The sequence below is a fragment of the Plectropomus leopardus genome, chromosome 19, assembly GCF_008729295.1.
Source record: "Plectropomus leopardus isolate mb chromosome 19, YSFRI_Pleo_2.0, whole genome shotgun sequence".
Classification (NCBI taxonomy): Eukaryota; Metazoa; Chordata; class Actinopteri; order Perciformes; family Serranidae; genus Plectropomus; species Plectropomus leopardus.
In genome coordinates, this window is record NC_056481.1 from 546,799 (window position 1) to 567,674 (window position 20,876).

At 40.1% G+C, this 20,876-nt stretch overlaps 1 protein-coding gene across 1 annotated transcript in view; it reads left to right on the forward strand.

The window, feature by feature from the left end:
• Positions 1 to 974: 974 nt before the first annotated feature.
• The window catches only part of LOC121958466 (glutamate receptor ionotropic, delta-1-like), a 539,890-nt gene continuing 519,988 nt past the window's right edge, over positions 975 to 20,876 (forward strand). Inside the window, 1 exon segment of the mRNA XM_042507403.1 lies at positions 975 to 1,122. The gene's annotated coding sequence lies outside the window, so the exon portion shown is untranslated.

A 20,876-nucleotide genomic window follows, 5' to 3' on the forward strand; every position in this document is an offset into this window, starting at 1 on the left:
GTGATGGCCGGTCTCTTTAGTGCTCAGCGGGCAGATTGAAGCGCTGACACAGAGGGCGTGGAGTCTGATCCGCATCATTACTTTCTTTCCCACAGTCTCCCGGTCTACTGCACAGGGGGACACTAATTCACCCGAACGCGCATTTCCAGACGTGTTTAAGGTGGAAATTTCATCAGTGATTTTCCCATTTTTTCCTGAGATGAAATGAGCAGCTTCGCTGTGACGGAAAGCGTGCAGCTCCTCTGCGTCCTGCAGCAGACATATTTATCCGGCTTGGATCAGGGGCCACTTTTTCAAAACAACAGGAGGTCAGGGGCCAGTCGCAGCAGACCCTCGTTTCTAGGATTTTAGGGCGTTTGTCAGATTTTAGGACACTTGTAGGATTTTAAGATGTTTATGGTATTTAAGGACATTTAGGATGTTTCTATAATTTTAGGGTATTTAGGATTTTAGAATGCTTCTAGGACTTTAGGATTTTTTTTTTTTTTTAGGATTTTTGGAGGTTTCTCAGATTTTAGGATGTTTCTGATTTTAGGACATTTCTAGGACTGTAGAACGCTTTTAGGAATTCAGGACACTTTAGAATTTTAGGGAATTGTAGGATATTTGTAGGATTTTAGGACATTTGTAGGGTTTTGGGACATTTATTTGATTTCCGGATTGCCTCAGGTGCTCCAGGTTTTTCTTCTGAAGTTGCTCATTGCCATTTTTCGAAAGTTCTTCAAAGAAATGGACTTGCTCAGGTTTCAGAGGGTAAAATATGTCATATTGTTTTATAAATGTCGTCAAATATCTGTTTCATAAAACAAAGAAATGTTCATCACAGTTTACCAGAAGTTGTTTTCAGTCGGCTGTCGTTGCTATGGAGACTGAGGTCCACTCCTGCTCTTTTATGGGCTGTTTTTTTAATATGAATGTCCAGTCGTCCCTTTGACGTGTGTCCTCTCCCCGTCTCCACCTGTCCAGGTGCGATATTTGAGGAGAACGCAGTGAGGGACGATGAGGTGTTCCAGCTCGCCGTGTCTGACCTCAGTCTGAGCGATGACATCCTGCAGAGCGAGAAGATCACTCACTCCATTAAACTCATCGAGCCCAACAACCCGTTCCAGGCGGTGCAGGAAGGTAAGGACGCCGCCTGTTTACACTGTGTGTGTGTGTGTGGGTGTGTGTGTGTGTGCGCGCGCGCGCGCGTGCGTGCGTGCGTGCGTGTGTGTGTGTTTGTGATGCTCTAGGTTTGCACTGCAGTGTTTTTGCAGACCTGTTGTTGCTGCAGTGTGTGTGTGTGTGTGTGTGTGTGTGTGTGTGTGTGTGTGAGATGCTCCGGATTGTTAATCTTTAGGTTTTGCTGGTTGTGTGTCTCGGTGAAGTATCCTCCTGGCTAATGACCCAGGTATCGACCTCCTAAATGCTTTTTAAATCACGCCTGCTGCCTGCTCTCTTCCTGCTCTCAGAGGACGCTGTTGCTCTTTGAAGCTGCGCCGCTCAGCCGCTCCTTCGCCTCCTCTTTCCTCTGTCTTATCGTGTCCTCTGAGACTGATTCTCTCTATCTCCATCTCTCCATCACTCGCTACCTCCTCCTCTCTCTGGCTGGGCCCTGGTTTCCTCTGTGCAGAGGAAGCTAGGGGGAAGCACAGAGTCCATTTTTCATGTCATGGCAGACAAAGATGCTTGTCCTCCTGTTAGTTGTGGAAAGAGCTCAACTGCTGCAGAATCAAAGTGCTCATGCTGTTGGCTCCAGAAGAGACAGTGATGAGGATGATGATGAGGATGATTGTTTTGCTGCAGATAATGAGGATGATTGTGGCGATGATATGTAAGTGACACTGATGTGAGTGTTTCAGTGATTAAGGTGTTTACAGAGATGATGATAAAAGCATATTCATGATGATGATGATGATGATGATGATGCAAATGCGAATGTGAAGCTGAGGATGAAAGCTTTGTTGCTGCTGATGCTGATGAGGATGTTTGATGACAGTTGAGACACTGCTGTTTATCATGCGGATGTATAATGGATAAAATGATGAAAAATTCAAAATAATTAACAGAAAATTAGAGAAAAACTACATAATTTAAGTTTTTTTTTCAATCCATGCTACAGAAATACTGAGATATTTTATTGTCATATTTCCAGAAGCTCATGAGCTCTGATTCTTGCAGTTCCACTTTTATTTCAGTAATATAATTATTTTTTGACTCGCGCCAAAGGTCGTCTCAGTCCTGTTGTAGATCTTTGCAGAGTTTTTGGTGCTCAGTAAACAGAATCATGGACCTGACAGCAGATCTGTTCGCGCACCATCTTTGATTGCTTCGTCAATATTTAGTGAACAAATCTCCTGCACAGCCTGAGAGCACAGCTCGTCACAGAGACAGTGCATGCTAAAAAATATCGACTCGGCGACAGAGACGACGCCCTTCAGCTCTGTTTTCCTGAAGGATTTTAGTTAAAGCACAGAGGGAGGGCCCTCAGGCACGGGCACATACTTTCAGTCAGGTTTCATAACAAAGTAAGAAGTGTGAGGGCGTCTGCACCGCTGACCTGATGTTTTTTTCTCTCCACTTTTCTTTCACCTTGTTTTTACTCAGTGAGTCTGTAACATCAGCTACAGTCGTCACAGACGAGAGGTTGGAGGGAAAAACCTCCTGATTAGGTGAGACAAAGATCTGTGGCTGAAGAGGATTCAGTCATGAACAGCAGACACGCAGATACATTTATCTTTAATTATGTTGTATTTAGGAGGGCTTTAAAACATATTCTTAACATATACAGATCAACACATGACAGTAAAAACACACAAAAAGATTAAATAAAAAAACTAAAATGAAACAAAAACTTTAATAACTAAAAAAAATCAAATAAATAAACCAATTAATTAAATAAAATAAAAAATAAAGTACATCTTTTTTCTTACATTTCACGACACATCAGTCAATCAAGCACATGTTTCTTTGTCCAAAATTTAATTGGCTCCTATTTTTTGTTGTATTTAGTTAAGGAGATGCTGTTTTACAGGTAATTTGAATTGCATTTTTAGGATTCATTGCGTGATGCGTGCAGGGAAAGGATACCATTCATACATGGCTCTGCACATGATAACTAATAATCTACTCAAGATTTCTGACTTTGGAAATGTGACTCTTATATTTCTGACATAAATTAGCTCAAAGTCACTTTTTCTTCTCGTAACCTTGTTGACTGAGTGTTTGTGGTGGATGTGATGTGATGAGAGCGCAGTGTGAAAAGAGAAAATGAGAAGCTTTCACTGACAGATTTAGTCATTAGATGAGCACAAGTAGCGTCTTTGTGTTCATTTTTCTGAGCAAAGAAAACATGACTTTTGATGAATGCATAAATGCACAAAGGTCAATTAGAAGACAAAGAGGTCTTGTTTGGCTTTGCTGTGCAGCTCTGTATATCAAATCTCGTTCACCTGCTAACAGCATCATGTGACGTGTTTCATGTCTTTAGTTTACATTCATATGTTTCCACTGCATTCATTATTGAGGATAGACACCGCGGCCTGCTGTCGGCCAGCAGTCCCCTCTGCATCTGTGTCCTGACAGTTATTCTGTGCAGTTTTTAGCTTTGAGGGTGAAGCTGTTTGTGTGTGTGCCTCAGCTTCGAATCATGTCATAGAAATTGGACGTTTGTCCTCGCAGCAAATTAACGTCTGCCGTCCTGGCAAAACACCTTCACGATTAGCGAGGAATTAATTGGTTATTTGCTCCAGAAGGTTCATCAGCGTCACTCAAACCACTTAGCATTCACTGTCACTGTAATTATGTTTCTGGAACTTGAGAAATTTTGGACGTCTCCCCGAAGTCTGGAGACAAGGTGAGGCAGGAGACGCAACAGAGAGGAAGTGTTTTTAAATAAAAACACATTTCCATCTCTGTGCTGTGCTCTCTTTTTGGTTCACGCTGAAGTGCAGGTGTAGATATTTGGGGGCTTTCAGAGGACTGATAAGAGCAGACTGATCATTTGATCAAAAAAAATCATTTTCGTGCAAAAATCTCCTTCACTGCCTTGTTTGTAATAAGCAGAAACTCATTAAAATGATAATAGCATGTTGACTTTTGACACTTTTGTCATGAATGTAGATTTAAAAATGATGCGGGCTCATTGAGAGCCTCAGTAGCTCAACAGTTTGAAGTGTTTGGAGGGAAATTTCATTGATTAAAGTCAGGTGGGAGGGAATCATAGCACACACACACGACAGCTGAGGACTGCTCATTAGCAGCGACTGCAAACTCACATGGAAATCCCTAAAAGTGGATGATTCTGGAGGCGTTTCTGTGCGGCAGAGATGAACCTGCCAATCAAACCGCGCAGTCCACATCTGAATCTCTTTGGTTTGCTGTCGAGCTCGTCTGCTGCTGTTTTCTCGTTGGAGAGAACCACAGAAGCAATCAGAGCTTTGTTGTTTGGATGAAGAATGTGGACGTCATGTGTCCGTCCACGAGACGTCTGTTAGTTGTCTGAGTGTGATCCATGTTAACCAGGTGGAGAGCCTGCTGCTCTCGACCGCAGACGACACAAACGTCATCCTAATTTCATTTCCTGTGCCAGCTGTTGTCTCACTCATCCATCAGAGAAAATAAAGGACAGAGAGACTCATACCGTCTCACTCTGTACGTCGAGTGAGGACGAGTTTGCACAGTTACTATTCACCACAGTGCTTCCTGTATGTGGTGAGAAATTTAGCACAAAAAGTGAAGAAAGAAAGCTGTCACTGAATTAAGAAAAACACCAGAAACATTTTGTCCCATTTTCATCTCTTTATGATAATGTCACTGCTGTAGACCTCCTCTTGTGATTTCTGTCTGTAAAAGCTTTTTCTTGTGTGTTTATTTGCACCCAGCTGAGAATAGAAAGTCACACTGCAGCTTTGTGGCTGTTTACACACGTTCTTACAGCGACGTCGTGCTGTGATTAACCACAGGAAAATTCGTCACGTTGATGCATCGAGGTCGCGAGCAGTTAGGGCTAAGAGGTCATGGTTAGGGCGAGTGCCAGTTAATCTTAGATATTCTCTCAGATTTAAGTTGAAAATTCACAAGAAAAATGTGCAAATGTGCAGCATCAGTGGGGTGTCCTCCTGGATTTGCTGTTGACGTTCTGGGATGGTGTGCCAGTTTGTGGCTGTTAAATGCTTTGCGTCTTTTTCCAGATAAACTTCTGTTTTAACATGAAATGTACAGTTTCTGCTCGTCGCACTCATAATATATAAAAAAACAATCATTTACAACGCCCGTAAAACACCTATTCACATTCATTTCCTTGTGCAACAAAAGCACATGAATAGGCCTTATACAAAAACACACACCAAAAAATGGTTCGGCTCAACATTAATACTGGAGGCGATCGGCGTGTCCGCGGTTTCGATCTGCTCTTCTTAAAAAAAAAAAAAAGCTGCTGAATTCACACTGTGAACATTCACTTTTGCAGAATTGCTGAATACACTGATTCATTTCGAATTTTTAAAATAGTTTTTTGATGCTGGATATTTATAGACAACTTTTAGCTACCAGGTTTTTCGGCCGTTGTTTAGTTGAGATGATCCGCAGAAAGACGAATACTGGAACAGAGAGAGAGATATTAAAGAGAGAGAAATGAGAGGTGAAGAGAGGAGGGATATAACGGGATATATCGATATATTGTGGTGAAAGGTTCGTACGGTGTGTGTGTGTGTGTGTGTGTGTGTGTGTGTGTCTGTGTCTGTGTCTGTGTCTCTGTGTCTCTGTCTCTCTGTCTCTCTCTCTCTTGATTATGGCCCAGCTGGTTACTTGCTTGCCTTGACCTTTCTCAGAGCTCCCATGATCCTCGGTCCTCAGAGACCCCGCTGACAGCCCGGGCTGTAGTGGATTATGGGTAATGAGAGAGGGATTCACACCCTGCCTCGAGTGTGTGTGTGTGTGTGTGTGTGTGTGTGTGTGTGTGTGTGTGTGTGTGTGTGTGTGTGTGTGTGTGTGTGTGTGTGTGTGTGTGTGTTGTGGGTCGCCTGGTGTGGCTGTGGATAAAAACAGCTCACTCTTAGTTTTATTTCAAACGTGTCAAGCAAACAGACAGAAAAAGATAAAAATGAGAGAAAATGGCAATCACAAGCTCGGTTAATTCATTTGTGAACTGCATCTCTGACATATATACATACACTTACCTACACACACACACACACACTCTCACACTCATAACTCATATTCATATTCATACATGTATGTAAGTACATGTACATATATATGTTCCACTGAATAATTACATGTACACTTACATGCATATTCATATATATTATTATATTATAATATGGGAACATACTTATGTGTTTGCACCTGCATACAACCAAACACACAATATACAGTTTATAAGAAGTCATTGAATTTTTCACACATGTCGTTGACAGATCTGAGTGTCTTTAAAGTCTTTCCTCCTCCTTCTTTCTCTGTAAAATAATGTTTCTGAGCATCTTCTTTAAGTGAGTGATGGTTTTTCCATCCTTAAAATGCAACCATATCTGTAATAATTAGTCTGTCAGGCTTTGATAATAATAAATCTACTTAGCACGTAGTTTACTGAAAATAATACATTTTTTGTGTTTTTTTTTCATTTACAAACATAGTGGCATCAATGCAAAAACCTGGCATTTAAAGGGTTAAAATTGGGAAAATGAATGAGTATTTGATATTTATTATTCGGGCTGATGCTGGTCAAAAAATTAACTCAGTGAAGTAGAAGATTATATTAATGTATAATATTTTTTTAAAGCTTGATTTTTGGGATGCACATTTTGTGCGTACAGTGTTACAAGTGTGTGTGTAATATTAAAGGGTTAATATGGCATGAATCAAAAACATCTCGCTGCTCTTTAATTTTTGTCCAGCGACGCTCTTCAAAAGTGTCGAGCACCCTGTTGCAAGTCTGGCTTTAGAGGACACGAGATTAGACCAGATTTCACAGACGAAACCAGACAGAAACTTAAACCAAACAAATGTCTAAAATGACACAAAAGCTGACGCATATTTTCATCAAATGAAAACATCCAAAAACTACTTTCAAAAATGATCCAGCTCTCCTTCCACCTCGCACCAAGTCACCCGCCTGAATAGTGTTGGCATTTTCCTCAAACCGGCGGAGAGACAGCGATGAATTGGTTCGAAAAAACAGCATTTTTGTTGTGTTTTGTTGGTGTTGCGCAGTGGTCCGCGGCTTTGCAGACGTCCCACCTTGGTGTCACGCCATCAGCTCATATTTTACGTCACTTAAGAAACGTTGAAGTGATACATATGAAACATACAAATGTAACGTATCTGTGGTCTGCAGAAATGCACAATGCCAACATTTTCTTGTAAGCTGCCTACACATCCATCGCAGAGAGCGCGACGTCACAGCCCGTCTAACCGGCGGCTGCTCGGTGGCGGTTTTCACTCTTCTCCCCACAACAAAGACTCCTTTGTTATAACGGAGGCTGTTTATTCAGATAGGAGCAGCTCTTCATCCACACAGGCAGATATGCAACACTTTAATGCCATCGACAAACCCTCTGCCGAAGCCTCCAAAGGAGAATCTCACTGAAACCATCTGTCAAACCAATCCGCTCGGATTACATGCCTCCAGTTTCCAACAAAGAGGCTAAGACAGAGAGCTGTTTCTCCACCAACTCTAATCCTTTTAACACGTATCGGCCGCGTTTTCAATAAAGATGTGGCGTTATCCCGTGTTTGTTTTGCTCTGCCGATGGTACAGTTTGGCTCAGCGGCCTCGGCTCCCTGACCCGCCGGATAGTAATGCGGATGTAATCTGATGAACTTTCCAACGTCGCTCACTAATTCTTTAATTGGCTTTTCAATTCAAACAAATTAGGCTAATTGTCTTATTATGATCCTGTCCGGCTCGGCTCAATTACTGTCTCATTAGAGGAGAAATGACTCGATGGAATGTGATGTTCTTCATTTTCACTTTTTATTTTTGTCTCTGTCCTGCGTCTCCTCGACTTCTTTATTTCTCCAGGCTTTTCTCAAATCTTTCTGTCCTTAACTTTAGTGGCCTTCGATATTGGTTGTTTTTGTCTCTTTTCTTGCATCTCATTTTGTCTCTATTTCTTCTGACTCATTATGATTTTCTGTCCGCTTGGTTTCTTCCTTTTCCTTCTTCTTTTCGTGTTCTTCATGTTTTGCCATTTTTACCATTTTGATCCATGTTTTTGTCCTGATGTCCTGTGTTTGTGTTTGTCCTTTGCTCTGTCCAGTTCTCAAGAGCAAAATATCTCAAACATATCAGAGGAGGTTCTTTAAATCTGGCACAAACGTCAGCTTGGACTCAACGATGAACTAGTTGGAATTTGGTGGTCAAAGGTCACTGTGACCTTGCATGTGTCTCCTTCTTGTTAACACGATATCTTTAAAAAATGACGTGCTAGCTTGTTCAGACTTGACACAAACTTCAGCGTAGACTTCAGGTGTCGTAACGGGATAAAATGATGAAGTCATGACGTTTAATATACAAAAGGCCAACTTCACCGTGACATCATAATATTCGGCGAAAACACTTTTATGCGTTATTCACATCATATCTCAGGAACAGATGGGAAGATATTTGGACAGATGCTCGGTTGGTGACACTAATCTTGCAGAGTCATAAATCTGTTTGGCAGTAATTCTAGTTTTATTAAGTTTTATATATTTGTGCTTATTCATGAATCTTTGAATTTTGGAGAAAGCGATTTACGGCCGGGAGGTATGGTCAAATGTATGTTAAATGTAGAGTCACACATGAAATAATCATACTGACGTTAAATGCAGTGAACACTGTCCCTCTGCTGCATCAGAAAAATATTCTTCATAAATTCAGATTAAAAACTTGTCACTTTTTTTGAATAGCTTTTTGTTATATGGAGACTTCAGAAGATGTTTTCAGATCAGCATGAGTTGTCACACCATCACTTCAAATACAAGCACTCATTAAAAACTAAAGGGCCACACACACACACACACACACACACACACACACACACACACACACGTATGTGCAGACGGAGTTAAATTAAATTAACTTACATTTTTCAGCTCTTTTCTGAGCTTCTGCCAGAGACGATGACAGTTCTGATGTTAACTGCTGAACCACTCGACATGATCTCCATGTGTGTGTGTGTATGTGTGTGTGTGTGTGTGTGTGTGTGTGTGTGTTTGCTGCCTGTCTGTATTTATTTGAGTGACAGCTCCTGCTGTTGGATCCCAGCAGACAAATTGGCCTCACCTGTCCCGCAGCAGCAGGTTTACACGCAGATGACACGGATCAGGATCAGCACTGTGTGTGTGTGTGTGTGTGTGTGTGTGTGTGTGTGTGTGTGTGTGTGTGTGAGAGAGAGAGAGAGAGAGAAAATATAACGTGTAAATCACTTCTGGTCATAAGAGGTGTCTTCCTGTGGACTGAGCAGTGTCTTTCTCTGATATATTGACTTAATTCTTTGACTGAAATTTGTCATTTTGAAATCTCACTTCAGTTTCAGAGTTGAATTACTGAGCGTTGCCAAACTTTAAACTTTGCACTCTGCCAAAAAGCTGTTAAGTTTAATTTTATTAAGCCTCCATGCCCGTATTAGCTGAGGCATTATGTTTTCGGGTTGTCCGTCCATCATCGTTTTAATATATTTGTGTCTTGATGTCTTGTAACGGAGGCCAATTTACAGCAAGTTCATTAAGTCATCTGTTCGTCCTTTGCTCTGTCCAACTCTCGTAAAACGCAATATCAAAGAAATTTTCTTAAAATGGCAAACATGTCAGCTTGTACTCAACAATGAATCGGTTAGATTTTGGTAGTCAAAAGTCAGGGTCATTGTGACCTTGTGTGTGTCTCATTCTTGTTGACATGACATCTCAAGAACGCCTTGAAGTAGGGCTTAAACGATAACGATATCAATCACAAAATTTCTTTTCCTCGATTGAAATATGAGACGTAGTCGACAGAATGTGGATAGAACGCATTCCAGCCATGATTGGACAGACAACACGAACAGCCAATGATAATGAGAATAGCACTCAAAAGTTTGCTGAAGTCAGAGTCCTGCAGTCAGGAGAGGTTGGCCTATTATCAGCACAATGTGCTTAAATTTACCTGAAGTTTGTTTAAGATGGAGCTTTTCATTTTTATATAATGCTGGAAAGTTTAATAGATAATAATAAATCATATGTTTATTACACTCCAACACACCATGGTCACATGACACTGCGTCAGTGAGCTATGAGGGCAAAAAACAAACCACAGAAAAAGCAAAATAATCGTTCTTTAATTGTAATCAAAGTAAAATGTTCAATTAATGGTGATATTGATTTTAGGTTTGAGGCTCGGACCTTTGCTGGGAGGAAACTTTAGTACCTGGACCTCTGTGAGTTTTAGTAGAATAGGTCCTCCAGTTGGTGATGCTGTTCTACAGTATATTTGTCATGTTCAATGTCTGACAGAAAATAAATATTTAAACCAAATTAACCTTAAAATATCTTCATATCTCACTGAGGAGTCAAAGGAACCTTTAAGCTCGACAGAAACACTGATTTGATGTATATCGTGATATATATCGATTGACTGATATTATAAAAATATCCTGATGAGACTTTATTCCATATTGCCCATATTGAAGGAATTTCTTCAAATTTGATACAAACGTCCACTTGGACTCAAAGATGAACTGATTAAAATGTGGTAGTCAGAGGTCACCGTGACCTCACACAACATGTTTTCGGCTGTAATTTCAGAATTCATACACCAATAATGATAAAATTTCACAGAAATGTCTAACAGGATAAAATGACAAAGGGATGACGTTATATCCAAGAGGTCAGAGGTCAACTTCACTGTGACATCATCGTGTTTCCAGCATCAGATCTCAGGAGCAGAAGGGGAGACATTTGGTCAGATGCTGAATTGTTGACACGGATCTGTAAACTGAGCTCATGTGGAGATCTTCTGTGTGTTACGTCCATGTTTTCATTGATGGAAACTGTAAGTGGATCTTGACGGACAACCCGGTGGCGGTATTTCTAGATGTTTTTCCGATGAGAAAGTAACCATTTAGATTCCTTAAGAAGTAATGTCCCAAAAAAAATAGCAAAGAATAGTGAAAAGCACAAGAAATTTACCTAAAAATTAAGGGGAAGAAAAGAAAAAATTAAACAAAAAAGCAAACAAGGAAATTACCTGAGAAAGGTGCTTTAATAATAACAATAATTCTGTAAAATATTTTCAAATATATAATTATGATAATATAAACATCGTTTTTGGGACGTTTTTTCTCTTGCTTTAATTTAAGTTAGTTAAGTCAGTTTTATTTATATAGCCCATTATCACAAAACATGGTTTGCCTCAGAGGGCTTTACAGAGTACGACATCCCTCTGCCCTTAGACCCTCACATCACCCGAGGAAAAACTCCCCAAAAAGAACCCCTGTAACGGGGAAAAAAAAAAAGAGGAAGAAACCTCAGGAAGAGCGGTAGAGGATAGTGAGGGATCCCTCTTCAGGACGGACAGACGAGCAATAGATGAAAATGGAAGATGGTTCCATAGGAGAGGAGCGTGGTAGCTGAAGGCTCTGGTTCCTAACCTACTTTTGGAAATTTTGGGAACCACAAGTAACCCTGCGTTTTCAGAGCGCAGTGATCTTGAGGGTTGGTAAGGAACTATAAGCTGTGACAGATAGGACGGAGCCTGACCATTTAGAGCTTTGTAAGTAAGGAGGAGGATTTTAAATTCAATCCTGGATTTCACAGGGAGCCAGTGCAGAGAAGCTAAAACAGGAGAAATATGATCCCTTTTCTTGGTTCCCGTTAAAACACGAGCAGCAGCGTTCTGCACCAGTTGGAGAGACCTAAGAGATTTGTTGGGGCAACCAAATAATAGTGAATTACAGTAATCCAGCCTAGAGGTGACAAATGCATGTACTAATTTTTCAGCATCTGTTTGGGACAGAATATGTCTAATTTTTGCGATGTTACGCAAGTGAAAGAAAGCCAACCTTGAAGTTTGTTTTATATGGGAGGCAAAGGATAAATCCTGGTCAAATAAAACTCCTTACAGTTGTGCTAGAGGCCAAGGTAATGCCATCTAGAGAAATTAAATTGTTGGAAAAGGAGCTTCTGAGGTGTTTTGGGCCAAGAACAATAACTTCAGTTTTGTCTGAATTCAACATCAGGAAATTACGGCTCATCCAGGCTTTTACATCCTTAAGACATGTTTGAAGTCTAGATAGCTGATCAGTTTCATTTGGTTTCATAGATATATAGAATAGAATAGAATAGAATATTCCTTTATTGATCCCCCATTGGGGGAAATTCCAAATGTTACAGCAGCATGAAAAAAGAAAAGTGAAATGTAACAAAGAAAATAACAATAACAAATAACAATAAATAAGTAATAAAATAATAAAATAAGTATGTACATAGAGGAAATAAGGTATGTACACATAATATATATATATATTATATATATATATATATATATATATATATATATATATATAGATATAGATATAGATAGATAGATATAATTTGTTTTTCCAAATGTACTAATTTCTTGCTCATATGCTTTTTTTTTCTCTTCATGTTATCAAAAGAAAGCAACACAATTTCCTCAGATTTGAAAGGTTTAAATATTTGTGAAGGCGTCTCAGCTAATCCAGGCCTCAAAAAGTTAATTAAAGATACATAAAGAAAGTTTTATATGTGCTTATATAATCTGAGCACCTGAAAGTGATGCTGTTCGGTGTTTATCATGTGAAATTTGGGCCCAGCAGCGTTCCCTCTTTAGAAGGATGATGTAAACTCTAGTTTCATGTCATGTCAGACGCTCGAGCAGCCGCCGTAACTCTCCGTGTCTGTTGCATCTTGTTCCTGATAAATAAGGATCTTAAAAAAAACACAAGACTTTGTTCTGGCTGTAATGCGGCTAATCTGAACTGTCAATTGGCCGTGTGATCTTTGTTGGTGCAGACTAACGGCTCTGATGTTTGCTGTTTTCTCCTTCAGACAGCAGCTCGTGATCACTGCGCTCTCTGATCTGCTGTTGTTAGATGTCAGTGATGCAACCATGTGGGGATCTGAGGGCCGATGCTCTGTCAGTACTTTGTTTTTAGAAACCTTTCTGTAACTCTGGGTAGAGCTTCAGTGATGGTAATGACACGAAAGCACCCGTAAACTCAGTGCAAAGTGTTTTCAGGTTATTATCACACATTTAGGCAGATTTCTTTGGGTTAAGTGACCTGACTCTCCAAAAAAAACAAACAAAACAAACGCGCTCACAAAGAGGAGTCGCACACTCGCTCATCTCACCGTCTCATCTTAAAGAAGGAGGGAGAGGAGGACGGAGGGCAAGATAAGGAGGGATGAAAGATATCCACAAGGACAGAGACGGAGCCTGGGGCCGAGCTGCAGCTCCTGCTCCACTGCACCGCACACACACGCACACAGACAGACATGCACACGCACAGACACACACACACACACACACACACACACACACACAGTTCCAGTGGAGTGTGTTTGGCGGTTACTGTAGATGCCACCTGAATTCATTTTTTAAACAAAGTTGTCGTTCTGTCTTTTCTTCTCTTATCACTCGTTCTTTTCTGCGCTGTCGATGAGTTTGACGATGTTCGGGTTATTAAAGTTATTAAAGTACACTGTATCATCTTTGGGGTGAGAAAATGTCACAAGCCGTGGAATCAAAATCGCGAGTTTCTTTATTTACACTCAGAGTTCAGGAGATAACAGCGACACCAGCGTACTGTTATTTTGGCTGGGTAGTTCATCACATTTCACTTTAAGTTACAATTTTGGCCTCATGAAAACCAGATAATTTAAATAAAACGATGGAGCCACATTCTGTTTTGCAGTGATCGTCTCATTTAGTCTTGTTACCTCCTTCATAGCTGTGGCGTTCGCTTCTCCCTAAAAGCCCAAACTCACTCTCAGCCAGACTCTGGCGTGTTTCGTTGACCTTGAGCCCCCAGCTTTGGGTTGGTTATATTTCCAGGTCATGAAAATCTTCGAGTAAAAAGACATTTTTTAAAGTTCATGATGTTTCCAGAGTTGATGAGTAATTGTGATCTCAGATTTTTAGGGCTTTTTTTTATATAACAATTCATAGCATATTTACAGCAGTGAGTGACCAGTTTGAAAAATAATATGCAACATGGGAAAAAAATCGTAGCACGCAAAAACATTTTGGCTGCTTTTCCCTGATTTGAATTTTGTAGATTGTGTTTAATTGTGTTACAGTATATAATATATAATTTATAATATAAATGAAACGATGATGCTTCTGTAAGCAGAGGACAGAAAGTGACCCATAAATCCTCCAGTCGCCTATAATGGGCTCCACTTTGATTGGAGCGCTCGTTTTGTCGGGGAAGGTGACACGTTTACGGCGGCTGACATCACGTTTATGGACACAAAGTGTTCAAAGTGAACTGAGCTGTTTGAGCACTCGATTTTGTCACAAAACACTTGGGAAACCACCTCATTAGTATTCTTTGCTCCTCTTTCTCGGGGCAATTATTCACCATTAGCTGAGTATTTTCTTTTTTGTAGTTTATCGACGGCACCATATAATAACAGCTGAATTATCTCCGATTCAAAGTGCCATCTGTTTCTGTGTGATGGAGGCTTTTACTCCTTCAGCTCGCTGGGTGTTATTAATCCGCGGGGAATCATCAGGAGAGGAGGGAGGTTTGTTGCAGATCTGACTTTGTGCCAGAGGAGAGAGAGCGAGCAAAAGGAAGGAAAAGGTCTCCCCGCCGCTCACTTTCTGCCCCCCGAGCTAATCTCCTCCTGTCACTTTACGTCTCGGTTCCCGCTGAACTTTGTGTCGTCTACCTCTCTTTCTGCCTCTCTCTTCTTCTGCTCGATCAAACCTGTCGGCCTCGTCCTCCGCGTACCTCTGCACACAGCTCACGCTGCACATTCTGCTCTGCATTGTGTGTTAATTAAAACTATAAAAAGATCAAATTTCTCAAATTATTTGCAGAGTATTTTTAATCTCAAGACCTTTAAAAATAGTTTTGTATTTTGTGTGAAAACTGTTCAACCTTTAGATTTAATTAAAGCAGCTGGTTTCTCTAATGAATGTCACACATTTTTCACGTGGAGGCAAAATTAAACATTGTATGTTACTACTAATGAAAAAGATAACCTCAGCACTTCACAGCAGCATTTTTGAGAAGAAAACCTTTTTTTTTCTCCATTAGTTAAGAAGTTGATTGTCATATGCACAGTGGAAAAAACTGTGGCATCGACCGTACAATGAAAGTTTTACTTTTCTTGTCTCCCTTAACACAACACACACAAAAAAACCAACTTAAAATTCAATAAAATAGAAAGTTTGAAAAGTGCTCTGTGTGTCGTGCAACAGTTAGTAGATTTGCTTGTGGAGTTTTCTATCAAACTATTTTTTTTTTTGTTGAACTAAATGCAAATTTGTTCTGCTGCATAATTTCAAGTTTTGTTGCATAATTTTGACGTTATTGCATCATCTGCAGCACGAAATGCAACCGAATATAATATATGAGCATTTGTTATCAAAGAAACTGGCCACAAACGCCTCTTTGATCAGAACAAACTGACCCGTGCAAACATGAAAATGTATGCAAACCCCCCCAAAGGTGCGTAGGATTTAGGAGCATCTATTGGCAGATATTGTACTATTGTCATAACTATGTTTTTTAGGGTTGGGAGAAAAAAATCGGTTCACATAAAAATCTCGATTCTTGTTTTTAAAGATTCAGAATTGATTAAAAAATCCTAAACATCAACCCTCTAAAATTTTTATCATCATTACCGTTTGTCGGATCGTCTTACTTTTTTCTGCCGCCTGTGCCGTTCAGAGGGATGTCTGCGATGCATCGCAGCTCTTTTAGAAGCCTCAGTATCCAGCCTGGGAATTCAGGTCTTTTTACGGGACCTTGTTCATAAATACATCATGATAGATCCGATATTGGGCGTCTTCTGTCCCTATTTTATCCATATTTCGATGATAAAAGCACATTAGCGTCGATGCTAAACGCCATATTGGTTTCCCATGGTTCCATGGAGAGGTCAGAGGTTTGTTTCGGTCTTCTTCGCCAATCGAAAGACGATCCACTTACGTATGCTACACGTCATCTGGAGCAAACTGCACTGTGACTGGCTGAATCCTGCTGTATCTGTGGCTCTGTGTTATTGGCAGCGCCTCGTGCTTTAGAATAAACTCTGGTAGCCCCTATAATAATAATAATAATAATAATAATAATAATAACAACAATAATAACAATAATAATAACAATAATAATTAATAAACAGACTGCAGTAGATCCTGAAATTTCACTTCCTATATTTTTAATTGGGAATTGATTTTGAATCGGAAATCGTTTTGAATCAAGAATCGAAATCGAATTGAATCGTGAGATACTGAAAGATTCACACCCATGATGTTTTTATTAGTGTATAATAGCCTGAAAATCAGAATCGTTGTGTTTTTGTTACTTTGTTACTTCTTGCAGAAACCTTGATTGTGATTTTTATTGTGCAGATTTTGTGTTGTTTGACGGATTAGTTCTTCTTCTCTCCTGTCTTAAATACCTATCGCTCCATAAATCCTCTTCTGCCAATACGCACAGCCATTACGGCCTGTCCCACACTGCCCAAGTCACTCACACCAGGGGAATTTACATCAAGCGGCTGTAAGACTGCAGGACCTGCGATGGGCCGATACTTCCTCTTCATCACAGCTAACTGGAGACGAGCTGACAGCAGTAAGAGCTTCAGTGGTACGATAGATCAACAGCGGGGCCATCTGCTTGTCATCTCTGATTGGGGACATAAATGTAGCTCTCTGTATTTTTAAACTCGGCGGTGGGTGAGGACGTTGAGACGGGACGGGCGCAGGAGTTCGTCCAGAGGTGACGATAAAGACACGCTGCCAAACAGGGGCTCATGCGCTCTGAATTTTATTTATTTTTGGATCCCTCTTGAGTCGACTGATCTGGCCTGGCGCAGATTGTTGCCCCCCCCCCCCCCCACACACACACACACACACACACAAACACACACACACACACACACACACACACACACACACACACACACACACACAGACAGAGTGACTAAACACTTGATATAATTAAAAGGGTCTGAATTTGCCAAATTTCCACAGCAGGGACAATTAGGTTTATTGCTGTGATAGCCAGGGGCAGCTCAAAATGTTAACAACCCGGATCAAAACCACAATTACCTTATTTAAAACGGCAGTCACCCAGCTGGCAAATAATATCTGTAGGCGATGAAAGGCATGAGAGGCCACAGCAGACAGCGGCCGCAGGATTAAGTGTGTCGCCGCTGCTGGAGAGCGTGCAGCCGTGTCGGTGGAGCCGGTAGGAAGGAGCTGCCGAGGTGAGGCTGTTTATGTGCTGATGATAACATGAGCACTTTTTATAGCGTCTGATATGTCCCCGGTCAGGAGGAGACCTGGAGACTTCTCCCCTCTGCTACTCTCAAGAAATACCAGAAATGATGAGAAACCAAAGTTAATTTAGCTTCAGCGAGGAGCAGGACCCAACATAACAAGCAAAACACTCCTTAAACCCCACACTTACCGAAAAGAAGAAGTTAGACAGAAGACAGACTTTTAACTGAAGCTCCGAACAGGGCTGATTGGCTTGATTTCCCTATGAAATCATGGATAGAAGGGGAACTTGAGTAGAAATGACCCAGAAATATGCATAAATTAGTGAAAAAAGTACAAGTAAATTACCTGAAAAACCCAAAAGAAACATACACAAAAAAACACAGGAAAGTTAAAAAAACAAATAAATAAATAAAATAAAATAAAATAAAATAAAATTGAAATAAAATAAAATAAAATAATTTTATTTAATTATTAATATTTAATTATTTAAAAAATCTTGAAAACTGTGCTTAAATTATAAATTTAAAAAAATATTATATTTCTTTAAAATTATTTTATATATTTACTTTACCCTAGCCTATAAAAACATTGTAATTTCCTAAACCTGAATAAATAAATAAAAATTCTTGCAGGACATTTCTTGCCAAATTGTTCACCGCCTTTTCCACCATGTTTCTGAAAGAAATCAAAACACTTTTCACAGGGTTTACAGGTTTAAAAACGTATAAAAGGCTTGTGAATGCAACTCAAAAAGTGATGACGATCCAGGTTTCAAAAGGTTAAAAAAAATCATAAAATACATACATACATAATCCACAGATTAGCTTGTACTGCTGCTGAATACAAAAAAGTATGATTAAAATACTCTTTACATTTGTTCAAACTGTACAACATTAGTAAGCGCCAAACTTATCTCTGAGACCCCCTCAGTCCGCTCGGGGTTAAAGCTCTTCCGAGGATCTAAATACTGTCAGAAATAAGCGATTACCTGCCAAAGTGGGCCGTTAAGTGACCTGACTCTTTAGTAATTTATTCTGGGGACAATCACAGCGAGCTGTAGGATAGATTTTGGACTGGGAGCTTTTGGATCAGTCCCGCTCATTTTTCTGTGCCTCCCGGTGGGATTATTTTTGATTTTAACCAGTTAGTGGACGTCTGTATTTGTGGCGATGTTGCGCTCTGCTGCCTCCCAGCAGGAGCGAGCAGCTTCGGGGGATGTGACAGATCTGCTCTGGCACTAACATGACAGATGAGATTTACAGAGTGGTTTGCTGCTGTTCCTCGAGCATCTGGACCTGAAGTCGCTGATGGGGGGGTTGAGTTGAGGGACTTAGCAAATCAAGCCAACTTTTGCTTCAGCATCTGTCTTGTAGAGACTGCAGATAATAATAATAATAATAAGAATAATAAAAAATGCAGCCCAAAGAAAAATATACATGCACCAAGTGCTTCACATATTAAGGCATAATAAAATGATAAAAATATTTTTATTTAAATATTTTATGATTAATATCATTAATTAAAAAAGATCAGAATAGGAAGCACAGAATGCATCTTCACATGGATAAAACCCACTTAAAATATTTGTAAACATAAGATAAAAAAAGGATAAAAACTGAATGCACAGAATGCATAACAGAAGATGGAAGATAAAAAATAAGGCTAAAAATAAAGTATATAAATACATTTAAAGAGGATAAGAGAGTTTGTCAGATTCTTTTTTTTTCTGAGATCATTTTGCTCAAATTAGAAAAAAAGCAGATACCTTGTTCCTATTATGAAACCGTGCAGGTCGTTTGATGTTCTTTCTTCGGGTCGCAGCGTCTGGTTGGCAGGTGGAGATAAAAATGTTCCAGCTGGATTGACGGATAGATGAGATGTGAGGTCACTTCCTGTCTCTTTTATCTGACATAACGGGGCAGGTAACCAAACTGATACGAGCTTCAGCAGAGTTATTACACAATAAAAGGACACACAGCGAGAGGATGTGACAATGTGACGAGACGAGAGGCGCTCCAACAATCTTCTAAAACGGGTCTCACAGGACCAAGCAAACAGGATTTATAGCCACATTTTTAAAGATTAATTGACTTTGTTTTTTTTAGTATTTAGAATTTCTGTAAAGCTTTGTTTAGAAATATTCAGCCAAGATAATACACCAGAAAATATGAATCGTGTTTCATAGTCTTTTGAATGGAATAAATAGAAAGTCAGACAGAAAATAAATATTTAAACCAAAATTAACCTTATGATATCTTCATATCTCACGTAGGAGTCAAAAGGAACCTTTAAGCTCGACAGAAATAGTGATTTGATGTATATCGTGATATATGTTGGACTGATATGAATAAAAATATTGTGATAAGACTTTAGTCCATATCTCCCAGCCCTAGTTGGGAATCTGAGGCCTGGATGACCTGAATTTACCTCTCGATGTAAAAGCGCCGTCTCTGCTCGCCGCATGTCCTTGGGATAAAGAAGTGTGACTTTCTGCTTTTAATGACTCGGTGGAATCAAAGCCGGCAGACGAGATAATCCCACCAGGACTCAGATCTGGAGAAGATAAACCACCATGTCATCCCAGTGTTTGCCCAAGGCGCATTCATTTGTGTTTACACGCTCCTCGGTGAGAACAACAAGCCGGCGAGCTCACCTCACGAAAATGAGATGAAAGTGATTACACCTTGAAGAATACATTGCAAGAATTACCTCGCCGCTTAGCCGCCCCCTTTTAGCAGGCAAGCGCTTCAATTATCCAGAACATGCCCCGCCGGTTAAACTGTGCAATTATCAGCGAGACGGAGTCATCACCTCAGCAAGGCTTGGAGGGCGCGGTCCTCCTCCTCCCAGGCCGCTCCTGATTTATTAACCTCTCAGAGGCACTCGAAGGAAACAGTACAAGTCAACTTTCATGAATCATTGTTGCTAGAAGCCGTGAAAGAGCGCGAGCGTTACTGCACTACAATATAATGCAATTTAAAAATTTATTCTGAGCTGCTTTCACAAGGAGGTGGCACAGCGTAACACAACATGGCATTACACACACACACACACACACACACACACACACACACACACACACTAGACAGTGAATGCAGGAAAGAAGCCAACAGAAATAACAGTCAGCACACCATGTTAACACACGCAGGAACCAACTCAATGCAGAGAACAGAAAAAATGGACTTAAATCACATCAAACACATGTGCTCTCTGCATCAGCGACACTCTGAGGAGAAAAGACAAGTCATGGAATTTAAAAAACAGCAATTTCCAGGCCTGGAGAAGTTCTTAAAAACTAAAAACTAAATATACCCTGAAGGTTTTGGAAAAGTCATGGAATTTTGTTTCACAAACCTGTATAATAACATCTGTTCAAGGACCGTTGACAGTTTGACTGTGATAAATTGTGTAATTGTTGGTGAATTTTAATGAAAACATACCTTTCAAACCTGCG